Source organism: Choloepus didactylus, chromosome 3, assembly GCF_015220235.1.
Source record: "Choloepus didactylus isolate mChoDid1 chromosome 3, mChoDid1.pri, whole genome shotgun sequence".
NCBI classification, from domain to species: domain Eukaryota; kingdom Metazoa; phylum Chordata; class Mammalia; order Pilosa; family Megalonychidae; genus Choloepus; species Choloepus didactylus.
In genome coordinates this window covers 114,012,402-114,032,360 of record NC_051309.1, presented here as the reverse complement: position 1 = coordinate 114,032,360, position 19,959 = coordinate 114,012,402, and the positions used below count along the sequence as shown (strand labels likewise).

General features: G+C 37.0%; 1 long non-coding RNA gene across 2 annotated transcripts in view; it reads right to left on the bottom strand.

Annotated features, from left to right (window-relative positions):
• Window positions 1-3,035: 3,035 nt before the first annotated feature.
• Window positions 3,036-19,959, bottom strand: part of LOC119529729 — a 152,635-nt gene continuing 135,711 nt past the window's right edge. Inside the window, exons 1-6 of one of the 2 annotated variants that reach the window (XR_005215926.1) lie at window positions 9,967-10,084; window positions 6,843-6,914; window positions 6,652-6,728; window positions 6,068-6,123; window positions 4,304-4,412; window positions 3,036-3,623 (exon numbers count right to left, since the gene is read on the bottom strand). This is a non-coding gene — a long non-coding RNA (uncharacterized LOC119529729). Of the gene's footprint in view, window positions 3,624-4,303; window positions 4,413-6,067; window positions 6,124-6,651; window positions 6,729-6,842; window positions 6,915-9,966; window positions 10,085-19,959 lie in introns of those variants that run through there. The other variant, XR_005215927.1, reaches the window with a different exon arrangement.

Sequence of the window (19,959 nt, the reverse complement as noted above, 5' to 3'; positions counted from 1 at the left end):
TGGAATTCCCTAAGTACTCCTCATCAGAATTAGCTGTCCCTTGTAGCTCTTTCAGCTGTAATCTTCTTATTGTATTATTGCCTTATTGGCACAGTGGTAAGGTGTGGAGCAGAGGGAGCATTCTATAATATGATTTAATCTCAGTCTAATATTGGACTTTTGTCCCTGGGTTTTTATCTTCACAATTGTTTCTTAACTTTCATTCCTTTCCTTAGGTAAGACAGGAAGGCTAGTGGCAGTTTGAGTGAGAGAAATACCCTGGTAAATTATTTTCCCCTGGAGAGTAAACCTTTCTTATGGAGAATATTCTGTTTATGTTTTACAATGGTAACTCTTCTCCTTCCCCTGCCAGATTCATAAGGGGATATTTTGTAGACTTTCACCATGAGAACGTGTTGAGATTTCAGGAGTTAAACTCATTAATGTGTTAAATACCCCTAAGAAAGTGGTTCCCAGGAGTTTCATATTCTCATTCTTGTCCACCCTCAGCATCCAGCAATTTGTCAAAATTACCATTTATTTCTATCAGTTTTGTCTCCAGAGGCTTATACTCCAGGTAAGCAGGTCTCATCTGTGATTCTCTTGAATTCTCATGTCTCTCCAGATTTAAGGGTGAGTTTTTGCCCTGTAACTTCAGTTCTCTGATGGGTCCAAGAAAAGTAATTGATTTTTAGTTTGTTCAGCTTTTTATTATTCTGTAGCAATTTCTAAGCTCTTTACAGTTTGTAGGTGAACCTGACTTACTTTTTAATTGAAGTGTCTTGGTTTCTATGTTGATAAAGAATATAGGGAACAAAATGTAGAAGCAAGAAGACCAGTTAAAATTAATATTTGATTAATTTATGAACAATATAATCTTGGCCCAAACCATGGTCATAGCAGTGAAATTAGAGTGATTAATATGGATTTATTTTGGAGGTACAACCAATAAAACTAATTTCCTTACTGCTTATATAGGCTTTTTGGTGGGGGTGGGGGTGGGGGTGGGGTGGGAATCAAGGACAACCCCAGTGCTTTTGTTTAAGGTAATGAGAAGGATGGATTTGCTATTTCTGAGATGGGAAAAGCCATGAGAGTACAGGATTTGGGGGGATGATCAGTAGTTCACTTTTATATATATTAAGTTTGAGAGATCTAATATATACCCAGGTCAAGATACCAAGTAAGCAGATAAATATCAAATCTCCAATTTTGGAAGAAGACTGACTGGAGCTGTAAATTTGTAGCTTGTCAGTATAATTAAAGTCATGCAATTAGATGAGTTTACCAAGGAGGAATGTCCCTTGTACATTGAGAAGAGAAAAGGACCAAGTACTAAAATTTAGAGGTCTGGAAGAAAAAGTAGAATCAGCAGAGGAGACTGAAAAGAAGCAGCTGATGAAGTAGGACAAATAAAGAGGCTACTGTAGCTGGATGCTTTATGAAGAAAATTTATCAAGAAGAAAGAAGGGATCAACTCAACAAAATGCTCCAGTTTAAATGAAGTGACATGAAAACTGAGAATTGTCCATTGAACTTGGCAACACATCACCATTTGGTGACTTTTGAGAACAGCTTTGGTGGGGTGGTGCTGTATTTTCCAAATAATTAGAAATAATTTTTAAATAACAGTTTCACTTTTTAAAAATCTACATATTACCTAGAAATGTTTATGTTCTACAGTTCTTACTAAAAATGGCAAATCTCTTGCAATGTTTTCTTATGTACCTTATATCATATTCCCATACGGTATAAAGTAGGCAATATTTTTATCTCCATCTTACAGATATTTTAAGATGCATATAGAGTTAGTAAGTGATTAAGGAAGTCATACTTCATATCCAGTGCCTTTAATTACTATGGTCTTTTGGCTCCCATCAACAGCATCATATCTCTACTATAGTCTAGGAACAGCAAATGCTGAATGACGACAATCTTAATTCAAGCTCTTTCATTTCACCATACTATTTCTTATCTCTTATCTTATTTTGAGCTTCCTCTGGGTATTCCTCTTTGCAGAAAGTATAGCAGAATATGAGCAAGAAATCAGTGCTGAGCTGTACATAGTTGTCATCAACACTGTCTTACATAGACACAGGTAGTAAGTCTAAAAACTGAAAGAATACCCATTTCCTTTCTAATGATGGGTAACAAAATTCTGTCACCATTAGTTTGGTGACAGGCATAATGTTGCTTCTATACACTAACACAGAAGATTTTCCATTTAAATAATATTCAGGTATAACCTTACCTCATGACAAAGAAAAGCCTGAAAAAATTTATACAATAGAAATACAACTTGTAATATATGCCTTCCATTAATGTCACAATGCCCTTACTGTCTTATTAGTTAATAAAAAAATTCCATGGAAATCCAACAAATTTTCTAGAGATCCATCAATGATGTGTAATTTTCATTTGTCTTAAATTTCCCCACCATTAATAAAGGTAACATTTGTTTTTACATTATCTCTAGACAGACAGACCACATTAGGTCATCCTCCATGCTGGAAATTTTTAGTTGTGATCTGGAATAAAACATGTTCTCCCCTCCCAGGGGTTCTCAGGCTTCTGAGAGGGTCTTTAAGATATTCCTCTAAGGAAATAATGTCGTTCTTTCTCTAAAAGACAGAAATATGTCCTTTCCTCTTTAATAATTCTGATTATTAAGAGAGCACTTATTTTGCAGCTTGTATACTTGTTTACCCCAATGAAGTCCATGCTTGAGTTCCTTTTACTCTTAATCAGTGCTCCCTTGCAAACAAAATAATTATTTTACTTAGCTAAATTTGTTAGAGTTTGGATATTTGTTTTTAAAATTAATATATTAGCAATGAAATAAACCACTTTGAATGTATTTTGAGAGCTCAAAATATACGAAATGAAAGAATAAAGTAGCATTTGCATTTAAACACCTACCTCCCCCACTGCTTCATTCCAGCCTTTTGTATTTCAAATCTGAGGCTTTCTCTTTATTTCTAAGGCAGAGAATAAGGAAGGAGGTTTGAACTCAGAATTCTCAAATGTGAAATATTTATTTAAATGTTCAACAGGTAACATCAGGTCTTCAACATCACATAACAGAGTCATCCAGGATAGAGACCAAACACAACCAACTTTTGTGTTTAGGTTAGTACAGAGAAAAAGAGCACTGATTTTACATTCTCACACATAGAAGGAAAATGTGCAGGAGTAATATAGAAAAGGGAGTCATGTGTGAAGAAAATATTGGAAGTTAATTTTTTGTATGTTGGTAGTCAGTCTTAAAAGGTGGCTCAACAACTCCTCCCCTACATGAACCACTTATCACATCAAGAAGAGCAGCTTATTTCTTCTCCCCTTGAATATGGGCTGGCTTTTGTTCAAAAGAATGTGGCAGAAATGAGACCTTAAGACACATTCAGCTCCTGCTTCCTTACTCTCGAAATGTTTAGTCAATGGTACTCCTTCTCAGAAAGCAACAACATGGAGAGATCACATAGTGGGAAACTGAAGAGACATGCAGCTCCAGCTGAGCTCACAGCCAACAGCATCAGCCACCAGACACCTGAGCGAGCCGCCATGGACGCTGCAGCCCAGTCGAGCCCCCAGCCTTCACTGACATCTTGCAGAGAACAGAAAACATCGAACTGAGCCCAATTAACCTGCAGAATGGTGAAAGAATGTCATTTAAGCTACTAAGTTTTTGGATGGGTTGCTAAGCAGCACCAGATAACCAAATATCTAGCTAACATATTTATGTTAGTTAAACTAAATTTTCTCTTAGGGGATGCAGGCATCTTTTCACTTTATATATTTGAAAGTGAAGGAGACACAATTTTAGAAGGCATTGCTCATAGTGCAGTTTTACATTTTATGGAAAGAAAGAGACACTTGATAAAAGTCAAAAAAGTTTCCTTGAAAATTTCACAAGTTTTTTAGGAAGAGAAAGAAAAAGCAAAAGGAGAATGTCAAAAGTTTACTAAACAATATTGAGGCAAGGGGGAAGAAAAAGGAAGACAATTCTGGGAAAAAGAGTAACTTCCATTAACAGCTATGAAAGAAAGCTTGAAGGTGCTACCAAGTCCTCTTTGTTCTCATAATCCTTTTTCATATATGTTGTGGCAGCTTCCACATACAATTTTCATTTATTTATATACACATCTGTCTCATCTCACCAGACTATAAAAATTTCCAAGACACAGACTCATGCTATTTACATTTATATGACTGGGACACAAAAGACATTAATGGATATTTATGGAAAAAATGAATGAATGAATGAATGATTCAGCATGAAATGATAAACTTGTGAAATGATTTGTAAAATGCAAAATCAACCTACTGGCAGGAGCACCACCTTTGTAAGAGATGCCTGTATTATTTTATGAGGTGTTCAAATTTGCTTGAGATTTGGAAAATGCCCTCTTCTAGAGAGCTCAGAGATGGTGACCCTAATATATAAGAAAGAATATATACATTTTAAAAATCAATAAACACATATTCTGAAACCTAAAGTTTTGCAGTAGCTCTTCAGAATCCCAAAGGAGGTCATCAAAAATGTCTTTCAATCATACATTCATTCACTGAGCAGCAACTATGTGCTAAGCATTTTGTCTGAAGACATGAAGGTAGATACTCTATAGTCTCTGCTCTGAAAGAGTAATGAGACATTGGGCAAGACTGAAACGTAAGGAGAAGTGGGTTAGAAAGGAAGCAAACTTTTCTGAGTACCTACTGTATGCAAAGGCTTATTTTATTATACTTTCTAAAACTCACAAAAGGAGGATTGGTTTCATTGCATTTTTAGGTAGAAAATTAGAACGACAGATATTCAGTAACTTGTTCAAGGCAAGCTAGGAAAATGGGAGAACCAATATTTAGAAACCCATTCATTTTTTACTATGTCTCTCTGGCTCCCCACTATATAAACCTTAATATAATGTGTCAAAGTAGTCACATAAGTCTATGCAAGGTACCATGAGGGCAGGGGCAGAGCTCACCTGGGTGGAGGATTCTCTGCATAAACAGCATCCCCATGATAATGCTCTCGTTTTGCCTACATCCCATTCTCTACTGCTATTGCAGTTCTGCAGTAGCACAGAATGGCCAAGAACTTTTGGAGTCAGGCAAAACTGGATGATAAGCCTGGTAGATGTTTGACTTTGGATAAGTTACTTATTCTACCTGAGCTTCTGCTTTCCCATCCATAAAATAGGAATAACAACCTGTACTTCATAAAGCTCTTAAAAGGATCACACAACACAGTGAGATATTGGGTGCTAATTACTTAGTGCATTGTCTGGTGCAAAATATCCTCTTAGTAAATGGTGGGAATTATTCTTATAAATCTTTCGTTATCGCTACTGTGATTTGTGCTTGATTGATCTGGTTCAGCTAGTCTGGCTGTGTTGTTACCCCAGGCATCCAAGATTTTTGCAGATCTCCTTAGATGCACTTTGCTAAGATAAGGGGGGGATCATGGTGTAACTCATCAATACCTGACCATTGTTTGCAACCCTTTCATTTTAGGCCATATTGCCAGGAATGAGGCATTAAATCTACTTTTGAGACCCAATACTACCATTTAAAATGTGTTTAGCATTCAGAGAAAGGGTCTCATTCAAGAGTTAAGTCTTTGCTTCACCTCTTGGAACAGTTCTACCCAGGCTTCTCCTTTGGGAATCAGCTTCTGCCTGTGGCCCCAGTGAGGCAAGGAGCATTGGCTCTATCAGCAAACATGTGTTCTTCATATAATTAAAAAAAATAGAGTATTTGTCCAGGGATCTGCACACCTAATGGCTCGTAATTGTACTTTTAGTCCCTGAACCTGAAGAGAAATAATTAATTTTTAGAAGGATGTCTAAGTTAAAAAAAATTTCTGTCCTTTTTTCCACCCCATTCCTGGCCTCAATCCAGATAAAACTGTGTCTTCAAAATCTAGAATATTTGAGGTGTTCGAGTCTGCTTTCAATTCTCCTCGGGCAACAGGACAAGGAGGGAGGCCAGAGCTCAGAATCCTGACTCCAGTTAACAGGGACAGCACAGGATAAAAAAAGGAGAAAAGACATTAATTCATTATAGAATAACAGCCAGAGCAGGCACTTACCAAGTGAATTGGGGAGGAAATTTCTTAGAAGGCCTTAAGAATGTGGAGCAGTTAATCTGAAATACAAAATTGAAAGGCACAGCAGATGCATGATTCTAGTCTTCTAGATAAGATTCCTTCTGGAATTCAAAAGCATCTAAAAGAAGCAAGACAATTGGCGGCTGGGCTCAGTATGTAAACATGGTGCGGGTTGACACAGTGAAGATGTTTATTACAAAAGTTAATGCAATGTCAGGGTGGAAGATCAATGTTTAACCCGATTTCACTGCAATCTGTTGGTCTGCCTTGGAATGCAGAATGGAAAATTAGCAAACCAGAAAGAGGAAAAAATGTAAGGGACATTTCCATAAGCAAACTGTCAAATCATGGACACTGATATTTGTGATAATAAAAAGAAGTCGGGAATGGCTTGTGTTTTTCGTTAGAGAATGGACTCTTACATTGTCAGTTTGTGTACTTTTTTAAAATTTGAGAAATATATTAACATTTTTATTCACCTCAATATCCATGTAAACTCACAGAATTTTAGAGATTCACTGTGTCCAATCCTCTCATTTTACAGATTAAAACCCCAAGGAACAGACCTGTTACATGACTTTCCAGAAGATATTCAGTCAGGAGAAGTACAGTCAAGTGAAGCGCATAACAATTCCCATTTTACCTGTAAGGAAAGGTGAGTATGATGTCAGTAAGAAGATTGTTGTCTGTGTTGTGTCATGAATCAAGTCTTGTGTTGCTACATGATGAGCCCTTGCTTGACGTATTAGGCACTTACATTGTAAAAAGATCTTTAGAATTCTTTGATGTAAAATTCTCTGCAAGCTGTAGTTAACTAATCCTCAGCATCCTGTAGGAAAAATAAAGATCACTCTTCATGGTACAGAAATAAAAATATATAGTTGCTTGCTAGACTCAGAGATGAGTTTAAACAGCTCCATGATTCCCCCACATGACCTCTAGCTTCCCTTTTAATTTGGTAATTTGGATAATATCTAATGGCGTTTTTGCAATTTTTCTACAATTATTATTAAAGGCACTATTTTGGTCTGTATTTAAGAAATTCTCACTGGAAAAGGAAACTAAAAAATGATTTTTTTCCCATTGTACTACGCTTCAGAAAGAAAAGCACTCAGAAACATGCTGTGTATTTTCTGGGACTGAGGATGCCTTTTCATGACCCTGGGGAGGCAAAGTGAAGCAGGGGCTTTTGTGAAGAGATGACCTCACAAAGGCTCTGGCTGCAGTGCTGGGCCTGTGGAGCTCCCTCCTGTCAGAGCTGTGATTAGTACAACCCCCCCAGTGCAGCTGTCTGTTGAGGGCGGCCAACTTAAAGGCAAGGAGTCAGCCAGTTAATTACCCTGTCAGCAATAAATATAACCATGGGCCATGGTGGCAACCCAGTCCTGGGATGCATCCAGGTGGCCCTCTGTGTGTCTTCCCCATCCACTTGACACTTGTTGCTGCAGCACTGGTTAGGACAAGAGGCTTAGCAGGTAGGCAGCAGACAGGAACTGTGTCTCCTCCCCCAGGAGGCTGTCTTCACTAAATGTCATTTCTCTAGGAAGAATCAGCTTTGGGTGTCAGCTGGGCCTCAGCAGCAGCCCTGGCTCTGATGATAAATGGGCAGATCATTCATTCAACCTTGTGTTTATTCATCCACTAACATTTATGGAGAGACTTCTGTTTGCCAGGCACACATCAGAGAGTAAGTATGTGAGGGGAGGTGAGACTATCTATCTAGTAGAAATTAACCTACGTTACCATTGCAGCCCCAGTGAACTGGTATTTCTGTGTCTGAGACACTGGATAATTCTCCCTTAAACAAATCCATTGTTAAGATCCATGTGGACAATTAGTATTGAAGACTTGCGTGGTTTTTCCTTGTTTGGTTGGTTGTTTTTCTTCTTTTGGTTTTGTCACTCCTCCTTTTTTGAATCAGTTTTGAAGGTGGTTATTGAAAAAAAAAATAGAAATGGAAAGGAAGCATAAGAATGTTATCTAGTCCAAGTCTACTTAAATTAAGAACAAAGAAGCCTGTCACTTTTATTGTTGATGAGCTTTTGATCTATATTCCTTTAGCCAAAGAGGGTAAATTGCTGGACTGATAACCATATCTGAATTTCAACTAGATTTCATCAATTTCAGAGTGATAGCACTTTGGTCCTTCTCTGGCAGTGCCAGAGAACACTTCAGATCTCTTGGGCCTTTCTCCTGGTCCTGCCCAGAGGGGAGGGAACTGCTTCCATTTCTTCTTCTCTTCTGTCTTAATTTCTTAGGGCTGCCATAACAAAGTACCACAAAATGGATTGTTTAAAGCAACGACGTTTACAGTCTCACAGTTCTGGAGACGAAAGTTCTGAAATCAAGGTGCCGGCAGGACGGTGCTCCCTCTGATGTCTGCAGTGGAAGGATCTGCTCCGTGTCTCCCTCCTGGCTTCTGGTGGAGGCTTTCTGGAGTCCGTGGTGTTCTCCTACATCTCTCTGCTTGTATCCAGTTCTCCCCTGCTTATAAGGACATGCCTCACATTGGATTAGCACCCACCCTAATCCAGTTTGGCCTCATCTTAGCTAATCACATCTTCAAGGTCCCTATTTTCAAATAAGGTCACACTCACAGGACCAGGGGCTAGTAAAAACATATCTTTTGGGGGGACATGATTCAACCCATAACACCTTTGTATTGCTTCCTTTCTTCCTGTATCACTATTTTCATTGTCTTTTTCCTCACCATTACTAGCCAGCTCTAGACTTCTCATCTCCAATTCTACTCAGAAATATGAGGCACAAGTAAGTATTTTAAATTAGTGATATTTAAAGTCTTTTGTTCTTAATTTTCAAAATCTGGCAAGATAAATGTTCTATATTTGTCTCTTGCTAGAGGCTTTTCAAAAATGGATCAGGGCCTTTTTCTAAAATGAACAAGAAGAAGGAGGAGGAGAAAGAGGAGGAAAAAGGAGGAGGAGGAGGAGAATTAGGAGGAGAAGAAGGGGGAGTTACAATAAATCCATCTTACTCCATTGCTCCATTTTTTGCCTCAAATGATTTTATAAGTTGGTGTATATAAATAAGTAGCCTATTAGTCTGGTGAGAGGAAAAGATCACACTGACGTGATTTCAAACAAAATGTGGATTTGGAAAGGAAATGTATTTTGATTATGTTATAGTCACTCTTCTTACTCTTTCAACATTCTCTTCTGGAAAGACACAAAATGAAAACCTGAAGAAATTTCTCTCTCTTTCTCTCTCTCTCTCTCTTTTTCTCATTGATCTTATATCTCTAAGAACTTACTATGTACCATTGACAAGTCAGAAAGCAATTTCGATTCCTTGTTTAAATGTTCTCAGAATTTTATGAAAGCTCTTTTGAAAGAGAGATGTCTAACCTAGACCTGGGGAATCTGGGACTCCTCCAGAGTCAGGTTCTTCTAATTAGAGAGCTAAAGACTGATTAAGCATTAGTTAGTTAAAAAAGGATGTGAAGATTATATTTGGACATCTAAAACTTCAGGAACAAGACCACAGAGCTAAAAGAGAACATAGGATTTTCAAGATCATTTTTCCCTGTCACCTTTTCCCCAGACTAATTATAGAAAGCACTGTGAGTTCTAGGTGTGTATGTGTGTCTAGAGATGATAAGGAGAATATCTGCCTAGAGAATGGTGAGACGGTTTAAGAATCTTGCTTAGAAATTTCTCGAGTGGAGAAAGGAACTTTATTATATGGATAATATAATAAATGCTACTATTTGCTTTAATATGTGACAGTCACTATGCAAAATGGTTTATTGTAATCAGTTTTTATTTAATCCCAAAGCAACCCTAAACGAAGGTATTATCTTTTTTTTGCTGTTTTTGTTTATCAATGAAGAAGTTAAAGCTTTGTGGGTTTAAGCAATTTACCAAAGTTCCATAGATAATAAGGGTTTGAGGCAGGTTCCAAATCCAGCTGTTTGGTTTGATATTTCACCTTCTTAGGGATATCCTGAACTACCTCATGAAAATGTCAAAAAGTGAAGATCTAAAAGAATAGAAAAAAGACACAGACAAAACATACTTAGGAGGAGGAACATAAGCACAGCAATAACTTACCTTCAGTACTCACTATATATAAAGTGCCATACACAAGACTTTAAAAAAAAAAGAAATAATATTTCTTATATAATTTTAATATAATTACTATTATATAATTCTCGTATAATAATTATATAAATTCATATATAATCTCATTTCTTTAATATTTTACAATATCACAACTGTAAAACAATAATAAAAATAACATTGTGTCTTTCAATTTCTAAATCATTTTTATATACATATATCATTTAAACCTTACAAGAGTATGTAAAATTGGTATATCAGACAGCTTTAGTTGCAATAAGGCTATGTGACAAACAATCCCCAAATCTCAGTAGTTTATTACTATATACTTTTTTTTCTTGACCTTTGGCCTATGGGTTGGCTCTGGTTTCCTGATCTTTTCTGGGCTTGTCTGGTTTTGAGTAAATTACAGACTTTCAGTTAGGCTTGATTATGCTTCATCTGTCTTCTTTCTGAGGTCCAGGATATGAAAGCAGTGGCTTTCTGAGGCATGTTCTCCTCATGGTGGAGCGAAAAGGGGGGAAACCTAAACCATGGAAACACATTTAAAGTCTGTGTTTGTGTCATGTCTTTTAACAGTTTGTTAGCCCAATCAAATCATATGACCAAGACCAACATCAATGGGGAGAGGATACATATTCCGTTCACAGCGGTAGGCACTGCAGAGTTTGCAAGATATAGGGTGTGGATGGTTCACCCCATTATAGGAAGAAAGAAACTAGAAAAATAATCCCATTTATAAATGAGGACAGAATCCCAAAAAGTTTAAAGTAACCTGCTCATGATTACACAATTAATAAGCAGAGGAACTGGGATTCAGATCTTTGTCATAGGAAACTGACTATTATGTATTTTTTCTATAACGTGAGAGTGCTCTAAAAAGAGAACATAAACACTTAAGGCCATGGTGTCAGAAAACATTTTAGGGTAACTAATACTTGATATAGATGTTGAAAGCTGTATAGGTATTAAATAGGATAATTGTACCTGCCAGTTTACCTGGGACAGTCCCTGAGTAACTCTCTACCCTTAAAAGAGTACCAGTTTGGAAGAAATTGTATAGTCACTTTAATCTTCAGTAAGTGGATAGGAATAAGGAGTGTGTTCCGTTGAAGTTTCCCTTGCATGTGATTCCTTTAATGGAGCAAAAATATGCACAGTCTATAAAATGCAGTGAAGACACTAGTTTGGTTAGTGTTCAGGCTTCAAGTTGGGGAGTATTAGGAGCAATCTTTTGAAGAAAAAGATTGATCCAAACTGTGGAGTGACTTGGTTGCAAAACAAAGATGGAGATTATTTTGTACTTAGGAGGCAACCATTGAAAATATTGGAGCAGTACAGAAGACAATATTAAAGGTAGTGATTTAGAGAGATAAATGTAGAATAAATTGAATGAAAGGGAGTATGGAGTAAGGGGACCAGTTATAACAAAATTTAGTAATCTTTGTATAAGGACATGATAGTCTATACCAAACTGAAGAGAATGGAATATAATAGGTAGGTATGAGAGCTGTCACGAAGAGAGTATTGAACACCCAACTATAAATACAGAAAAGACAATTCAATATATGGATCTAGAGCTCAGGGGTGAGGTCTGTGTTAGAAGTATAACCTTAAGAGTTTAGTCTTGACAATTGCTGTGTGACCTTAGACAAGTTACCTACCTCCTCTGAACTTCAGCTTTCTTATTAAAAAACTGGAGAATAGAAGAGCACTTACTTCCATGCAACAGTGAGTACCCACCCCTCCAAAAAAAGTTAGCAATTGTTATTCATTTGTACACTAAGCAAACATTTATTGAATTTCTGCTTTGTTGTTGGCCCTGGAGTATTTTCTCTGAGAAATAAATGTTAATTAGACATAACTCTACCCTTACGAGCTTATGGTCTAATAGGAAAGATATAATTAACTAGCCAAAATATATAAGCCACAGAAGCACAGAAAACCATATTGAATTTTGCAATGGCAGTTATTTTCAATTGTGAAAAGAATTTATAAAACCTCCATCACAGTTCCCAGCTTGTGGTCTGCCCCATGGAATTTGCACTTGCCTATCTCCACAGTCATGTGAGACAATTCTTGTAAAAATCTTGTAATATTTACATATATCTCCTGTCGGTTCTGTTTCCCCAGAGAACCCTGACTAATACAATTATGTAAAGAGAACCCATGGGAAATAAGCTTGAGAGTCTGGTCATGGATTGCCTTGAATGCTTTCAATATTAGACTAAGGAATGTAAAGGAGGCACATTGAGAGATTTGAAGGAAGAGGAGGGAATATTACTGTCAGAGCAGTGCTTTAGAAATATTTTGACCATATTTTAAATGAGTTGGTATAAAAGCAGTCTTCAGTTAGCAAGCTCATACAATAACTCAGAAGAGAATTACTGAAGATCTGAACTCAGACACAGGAAGTGGGCCTGTAGATAAGAGGCTCAATGAGGGAAATATTAAAATTGTAGATGCAAAAGTAACAAAGCAAATGGTTAGATTAAAATATGGAGTACCTGGAGGAAGGAAAACAAAATGATCATTGATAGCACTGAAGTTTCAAATACAGGATAAATGGCCATGTCATTGGCAGAAATAGCGAAAAAAGGATGATTAGATTTTTATAGAAGGAAAATAAGTTCCATTTTGGCCTATTGGGTTTCAGGTATAAGTGGAATATCAAAGTAGGGATATTTAGCAGACAGTTGGGAATATGGGTTAAAACTTAGAAGAAAGGCCAAATATGGAGAAATTGACCTTATAATCAACTATATAGAGCTGAAGTAAATAGACTTTGAGAATGTCTAAGAAGTGAGTATAAAGAGAAGAAAAATAAAATTTTAGGATAGAAATAGAAAATATCCCTTTTGAGAGGATAAGATGAGGTTAAGGAGACAAAAGAAATAAGGAAGTGGAGGAAGAGTCAGAAGAGGTAGTGCCATGTAAGTGAAGGAAGGATATTTCAAGCTGGAGAAGATAGTTAATAGTGTTAGATATATCAAGGCAATAAAAGGGAACATTCTAAGGAAATCATGCAATGAGCTGTTGTGGGGAAGGGGGACGTTCACTATTTCAGTGTTTGTAGGATAAATTGAATTTGACTTGATATTGGAATAATAATAGAGTGATTCAGAGATCAGAAAGAGTTGGCACTTTTGAGGTAGACCTTTGAGTCTGATTTAGAGAAAGATCTCTAAAGCTGGGGGAAACAGGGTGATCAAAAGAGTTAAACTAAAATGAGGAGAACATTGAGGCTTGAGCTTATGGACAAAAGACAGATATGAGTTAATCCTTTTTATGGTTGTTTTAGGGATAAGTAGTCTTAAAATATAGCAGCTTGTCCATTGAGGTTCACCAAGCTTATAAGAAACCCATGGCAAATATTTAGTCTTAGAGATATTCCTGGATCTGTAGATAGTGCTTCTGGATCAATACCTATTATTTAGAAACTACTTGCCTCCATTTTTTCCCCCCACCAATGAATGCTGTCACTCGACCTTTATTATCTGGCAAGAGACCTTTTTATTTTTATGTCAATATCCTAGTATACTGATAACATTTATTCATCCTTTTCTACATTCACTTAATTCACCCAGCACTAACATCATTTCCCTTAGACTAAACTAGCAGTTCAGCTTTCATTTAGAGATGAGGGCTCAGACTTGCACCAGTTTTATGAACAGGTAGAGGCAAGGAATATACTTAGGACTATGTGAAGTGAAAAGACCACAGAACAGGGATTCTTATTCTCCATCTTGGGGACACTTCTACTCAGTTTATGCTAATTGGTTTCTCATTCAGTGTATCTCACTGTAATATGTACCACTAGGAATTTCAATGGTTTAGATAAAAACTTTTCTCTGCCCCCAAGAGATTTATAATGATTGAAACCATCTGAAAGAATAGTACGAATTCTATGAAGTTATAGAAAAGGGTTCTAGTTCCTTCACTAAAATATTTAACTTCTTTTTAGAAGATCTAAAAGAGGAGAAAAGCACTGGATTTTCCCAGAAGATAGTATTTCTATATTGTTTCAGTTTATTTTGTCCATTTTTTTTTTTTTGGTCCAGTTTTCTTCTTTGTATGTAACTGACTAGAAGGCACCATATTGCCTACCGCTCTGTTAGAACGAGGCCAGATGCTGGCCCAATTGTAGCTTTATCCTGGTTAGGTGTTGTTTTAGTTTCCTAGCTCCTAAAACAAATACCATACAATAGGATGGCTTAACAACAGGAATTTATTGGTTCACAGTTTCAGAGGCTAGATGGCTTGTTTCTTCCTAGGGTCAGTATCTTCTGGCTGGCTGGCAATCTTTTGGGTTCCTTGGCTGTTCTGTCAGATGGCTGTGCATATGGTGGTGGCATCTCCTTTTTCCTCCAGGTTCTATTGACTACCAGTTTCTTGTTCTTCCCATGGCATCTGTTTCTGTGTCCAGTTCCCTTTGCTTATAAGGACTTTAGCCATGTTGGATCAAGGCCCACCATCACTGAGTTTGGACACATCTTAATTTAAACCCCCTATTTACAAATGCAATTGCATCCATGGGATCAGGGGTTGGGACCTGAGCAAGCCTTTTGTAGGGAGCATGATTCAATGTCCAACAGGTGTGTTCCTCAGGAGCCATTCCTATCAATTTCTGACACATTCCCTTCTACCCTTAACCTATGTCCTTTCCAAATTCAAAGCTTCCTTGGGCAGTGGCATTCTGTAGATCTTATTCTAAAGCACCATCCAAACCACTAACATCCCTGTGGAAGGTGATGTGATATTGGGGATGTCTCTATGTACAGATAACTTCTCTGTTCTCCTTAAGTCTCTTACTTCTTTATTATTGTAGTGATGCATTTTCTTAAGCTTCAACTCTGATCCTTCCACCAGTGTGGCCCTTTCCATTCCCTGCATGCTGTGGCAAATTTAGGGTAGGAAGTATAGTATTACAGATAGAGGTCAGTATTGATAAATAAGATGTAGGTTCTGGCTTCAGGCTCCTGATTTTTGGGTAAATTGCAGTCATGTAAGCCTTCATTTTCTAATCTATAAGATGAAAAGGTTGAGTTAGATAATCTCTAAGAACCAATGCCAGACCAAGAATGTGGGTGTCCTCATTTGCCAAATGATTTGGCAATCCTTCAAACTGATAGTCCTCAACATTTATTTAGTTGAAGTAAAGTTAATGCTGCAAAGATTTTTTTTTTCTTACTTGAGGGCCTTGTCTACATTGGCAGCAATAAGATTGATTTGTATTTCACCAGTTATACAAGGACTCCCTCCAAAAGATCTTATTAAACTGGTCCACTATTTCTTAGGAATACTTGCCCTTTTTCAGTATACTTTATAGATCAATGCTCAAGTCTGCCTCTTATTCTAGATTGGATAAGGCCTCTTTTATTCTCTGTCACCTATACATGCCTAATGTAACCACCTATGCCCATTATCCATCTCCCCTCTTTATCCATATGGTCCAACATCATTTCTCCTCTGAACAACTTTCTCTGGTCACTCAAGAAAGAATGAGGTGCTCTCAATTTTGTGCTCCCATGTGCTTCTTTGTAACTCTTTATAAAATTCATCTTACTGCTATCAGTTATTTCATACACATCTATCTTTGTTAATAAACTGGGAGCCTCTGAAGGTTAAAAAAAAATCTATATTTGGTTTTATATTTCATGTCCCTTGTTTAGTGCCTATATTAGCCAGCTATTGCCACAATGACGCTGTGCTGCATAATAAACCACCCAAAAGCTCAATGGTTGTAACAATAAGTATTTATTTTTCAGTCTGCAGGTCTGTGAGTTGGCTGGGATCTCTGGACCATGTACCATGTTCTGAGGCTCATAGATGGAGGAGCAGTGGTTATCAAGGGTTGTTCTTTTCATGGCAATGGCCAAAGAACAAGCTTGATTCAAGACCATACTTAAGTCATGTGAACTGCATCCCATTGTCCAAAGCAAGAAACATGGTCAAGGGGCAGAAAAGTATACTCCTCACATCAGGAGGCCATGAAAAAGGTGTAGACATATAATATACTACAGGAAAGTGAGGAATTAAGACCCTAATTCAATCTACATGGTACTTGATAACATGTTTGTTGTTGAGTGCTTTCTGAATAAAGCAATGAATGAATGAAGGCATATCATGAGTAAATTTTAAAATTACAGGTGAATCAACAAGGATATAGATTAATACGTGGGGCAATATCAGGGCAAAGTGCTAATCTGAGCCGCAAGTTGTGTTCCTATCTGAGGCTGTTCATTGATTTATAAAATAAAAGCCAAATGAGATGACCCAGCCTTACCCAGTGGCAACAAAAGGCCCTAGAAAACTGCAGCATCTTTGTGATTCATTCCTTAATCCAGATCTAAGCTCAGGCATAAAAGCAACCTTTCTTCATATCCTGAGAAGAACCATCTGTAAGGGAGAAAAGGAAAGAAGAGGTTGTTCCTTGTCACCTGTATAAATCCCTGACACTGACCCTGAGGGAAGGAAGTGATTCTGTTCTATTATCACCCAACTGAACTAGGCTCTCTAGTCTCCTGAGAGCCTTCCCCCTTTCCCACATAAGCAAATTCTCACTGGGATTAGTCAGCAATAAATGATTCTTCACTTTATTAAAGAAAACCTGATACCTATCTGAAACTTGGCCGTAATTCTTTATATTCTAAAATGGGAGGGGAGAGGTCAGCTCAGTAAATAAATTGTGAGTTTGGATGGAGGGATAACCTCAGATAAAGCAGAGCATATTAATGAGGTAAAATAACAGTGTAGGGCATTAGTATTTGTAGAAAGACTATGAAAATCTCCAGAGCAAGGAATTGTGATATGGGTACATGAGGGTCAGAGTGAAGTCTTGTGTGAGCTATTCAGAAAGCCAGTGTTCTAAGAGAAAGAAAACAGCAGCAGAGAGATATGAGAATTCAGGAAGAATTAATCAGGAAGGAGAAGGCTAGGAAATCACCTACCAGAAGAATCGAACTCAAGGGCAGAAAAGTGAAGTTAGAGAGAAACACAAAGTTCCAAAAAGTGTTCCCAGGCCTTCTGGCCAAGTTAGTGCAGGGAGACACCTGCAGATTCATCTAAAAGCTGAAGAAGGGTCACCTAGGAAAGAACACTATTTTTACAGCAAATAAAAAGAGGTCAGAAGCCTTGACTTGGAGAATAGAAAGAGAGGCTGGATTAGAAGACTCCACAGTCCTGAAATCTTAGCCTGTGAAAGCACCTGTGGTTTGGTGACAAGGGACAGGACAGGAAAGGACTAGTATGAGGTGTGCTGCTTTAAAACCTGTGCCACTCTGAGTGATAGGAGGTACTTTGATGATTTTTCTTTCCTGTACATAGTTTGTATGTCCGTATGCCCTTATATACTTGGGAAGTCATGAACAAGATGGTAAATGCAAAGAAGAGAAAATGATGGAAGGCTATGAGCCCAGGAGATTGTGCCATGGCAGAAATCTCTGTTAGCTCTCAAACCTGAACTGAGTCAGCAAAAGAAATCCAGGGCTCCTATTTGGGGAGATTTATGTCACTTTGTTCTTTTCCGAGGCTACACTTGCCCTTACCCTGAAGGTAATGTGTGCCCTGTTAAACAAACTACTTCAAAGTTGTTTTTAAATCTTTTAAACAGGAAGACAAAGCTAAAAGGTCCTGGTCTTGTCTAATGAAGTTTGAATTCAGACTCTGCTACTTAACAACATACATGACCTTGAAAAAAATGTTATTTCTTTGAGCTCTAGTTTCCTGATTTGTAAAACAGAGATAATAAATCCTAACTTGCAGGGGTTTTATAAGAAGGGTGTAAGAAAGGACTGGCATTTAATGTGCACCTAAAATGTACATTTACTGCTGTTTCTTCCTACCTTCTTTCCTTCTGTCTTTCCTACTTTCCTTCTTCCTTATTTTTATATTTTTAAAAATAGCTGTATTATTTTTCCCCTTCCCCTCAGGATTTTGTAAAAAGTGATTTATAATTTATTGCAAAGCATTTGGAAATGATAAAGCACTTAATAACATTCCAAACCAGTCCAGGCACAGCAAATTTGCTGAGTGTTAAAAGGAATTTCTTTAAGTGTTCAGGTTAATGAATGTGAAAATGACATACTTTTTCCTTCATGTGAACTTTGTTAGTATATGCATAAATAAGTAGTAAAGTAAGAATATTTATTTTTCCAGACAGGAGAATACAAAATCAGAATTGCACCTGTATACATTTTTATACCATTACCCACACATCTCTTTCAGCCTCCATTTTTTTAAAGTTCCTTTTCTAACATTTTTATTGATCAATATACTTAAGTTTCAAATAGTTCTCAATGCATTTTTAATTCAGTTTTATTGAGATATATTCATATACCATCAGTCATCCAAAGTGTACAATCAATTGTTCATAATACCATCATATAGTTGTGTATTCATCACCACAATCTATTTTTTGAACATTTTCCTTGTACCAGAAAAGATAAAAATAAGAACAAAAAATAAAAGTAAAAAAGAATACCCAAATCTCCCCCCCCACACCTTATTTTTCATTTAGTTTTTTTGTCCCCATTTTTTTACTCATCCATCCATACACTGGATAAAGGGAGTGTGATCCACAAGGCTTTCACAATCACGCTGTCACCCCTTGTAAGCTACATTGCTATACATTTGTCTTCAAGAGTCAATCAGCCTCCAGTTTTAAGTGGTTGCTCCCAAGGGGAAAAATAATAAAAAAATAAAATAAAAAGTAAAAAGCAAAACTGCTTGAACAAAATCATATTACAACCACTTATATTGCCTATGTTCTTCATTAGTTAGAATAAACAAAAAAGAAGACAGAAAGAATGGGTAAGGACCAATCAGTCAGTCTGAATACACATTCTGAATGCCACCAATCTGTTCAGGGCTATTCTAGGTACCTTGGAGTATACTCAAGTAAATTACAAGGCTCTTGTCTTCAAGGAGCCTACAACTCAGTGGTGAAGACAGGATGAATGCACATGTAATGAAATAAGAAAATACAAGAAAGTATGGTGTGGCTTTGAAGTGTGTATTTGTGTGTGTATGTTTGTAAGCAAGTGTCTGACATGATTAAAGCACCACATAAGGAAGATTTTCTAACATGGTTGAAGTAGCATAGATTGAAAAGGGAGAGGTTTGCATGTAAGGAAATTCTTTCAGAAGCTATTTCGACCTTGATGTTTGAAATGAGGATGGCTTGGTTTATGGAGATGGGGGTATGTGTACTGGGCTTCATTAGAAATAAAGGAGCCAAATCAAAATTGGAAAGACTGGATGCATTGAATGACTCAGTCATTTTTAACAGTTATCAGCCTTCAACTATGTGAAGCTTTTCCTCATCAACACCAAATAAGTTAGAAGGATAATTTTTTAACTGCCTTGCCAGACTATCTAAAATGCCAATTGAGAACATATCGGTGTTGTCAACAATTTTATACTACTCATTCATCTTTGTTTAAAAAATTTTCAACTGCCCCAAAATATGGAGATGTGATCATTGAAAAATAAATTTTTAAAATGGAGCTTAAAATGATTTTGGACCTGATCCCTCCTATTCAGCTTTGTCTTTCCTCATTTTCCCTGCCTTGCCCCATCTGCTTTATCTGTACCACATAAATGTTTTCTTTCCTCAGCATTTCCTGAACATACACATTTTTATGTCCGTGCTCTTGCTTTTCTTTAATTAGAGAAATTGTTCATTTATAGAACAATCATGCATAAAATATGGGATTTCCCTACACCACCCTATTATTAACATTGATGTGGTACATTTGTTACAATTGATGAAAGCACATTTTTATATTTCTACTA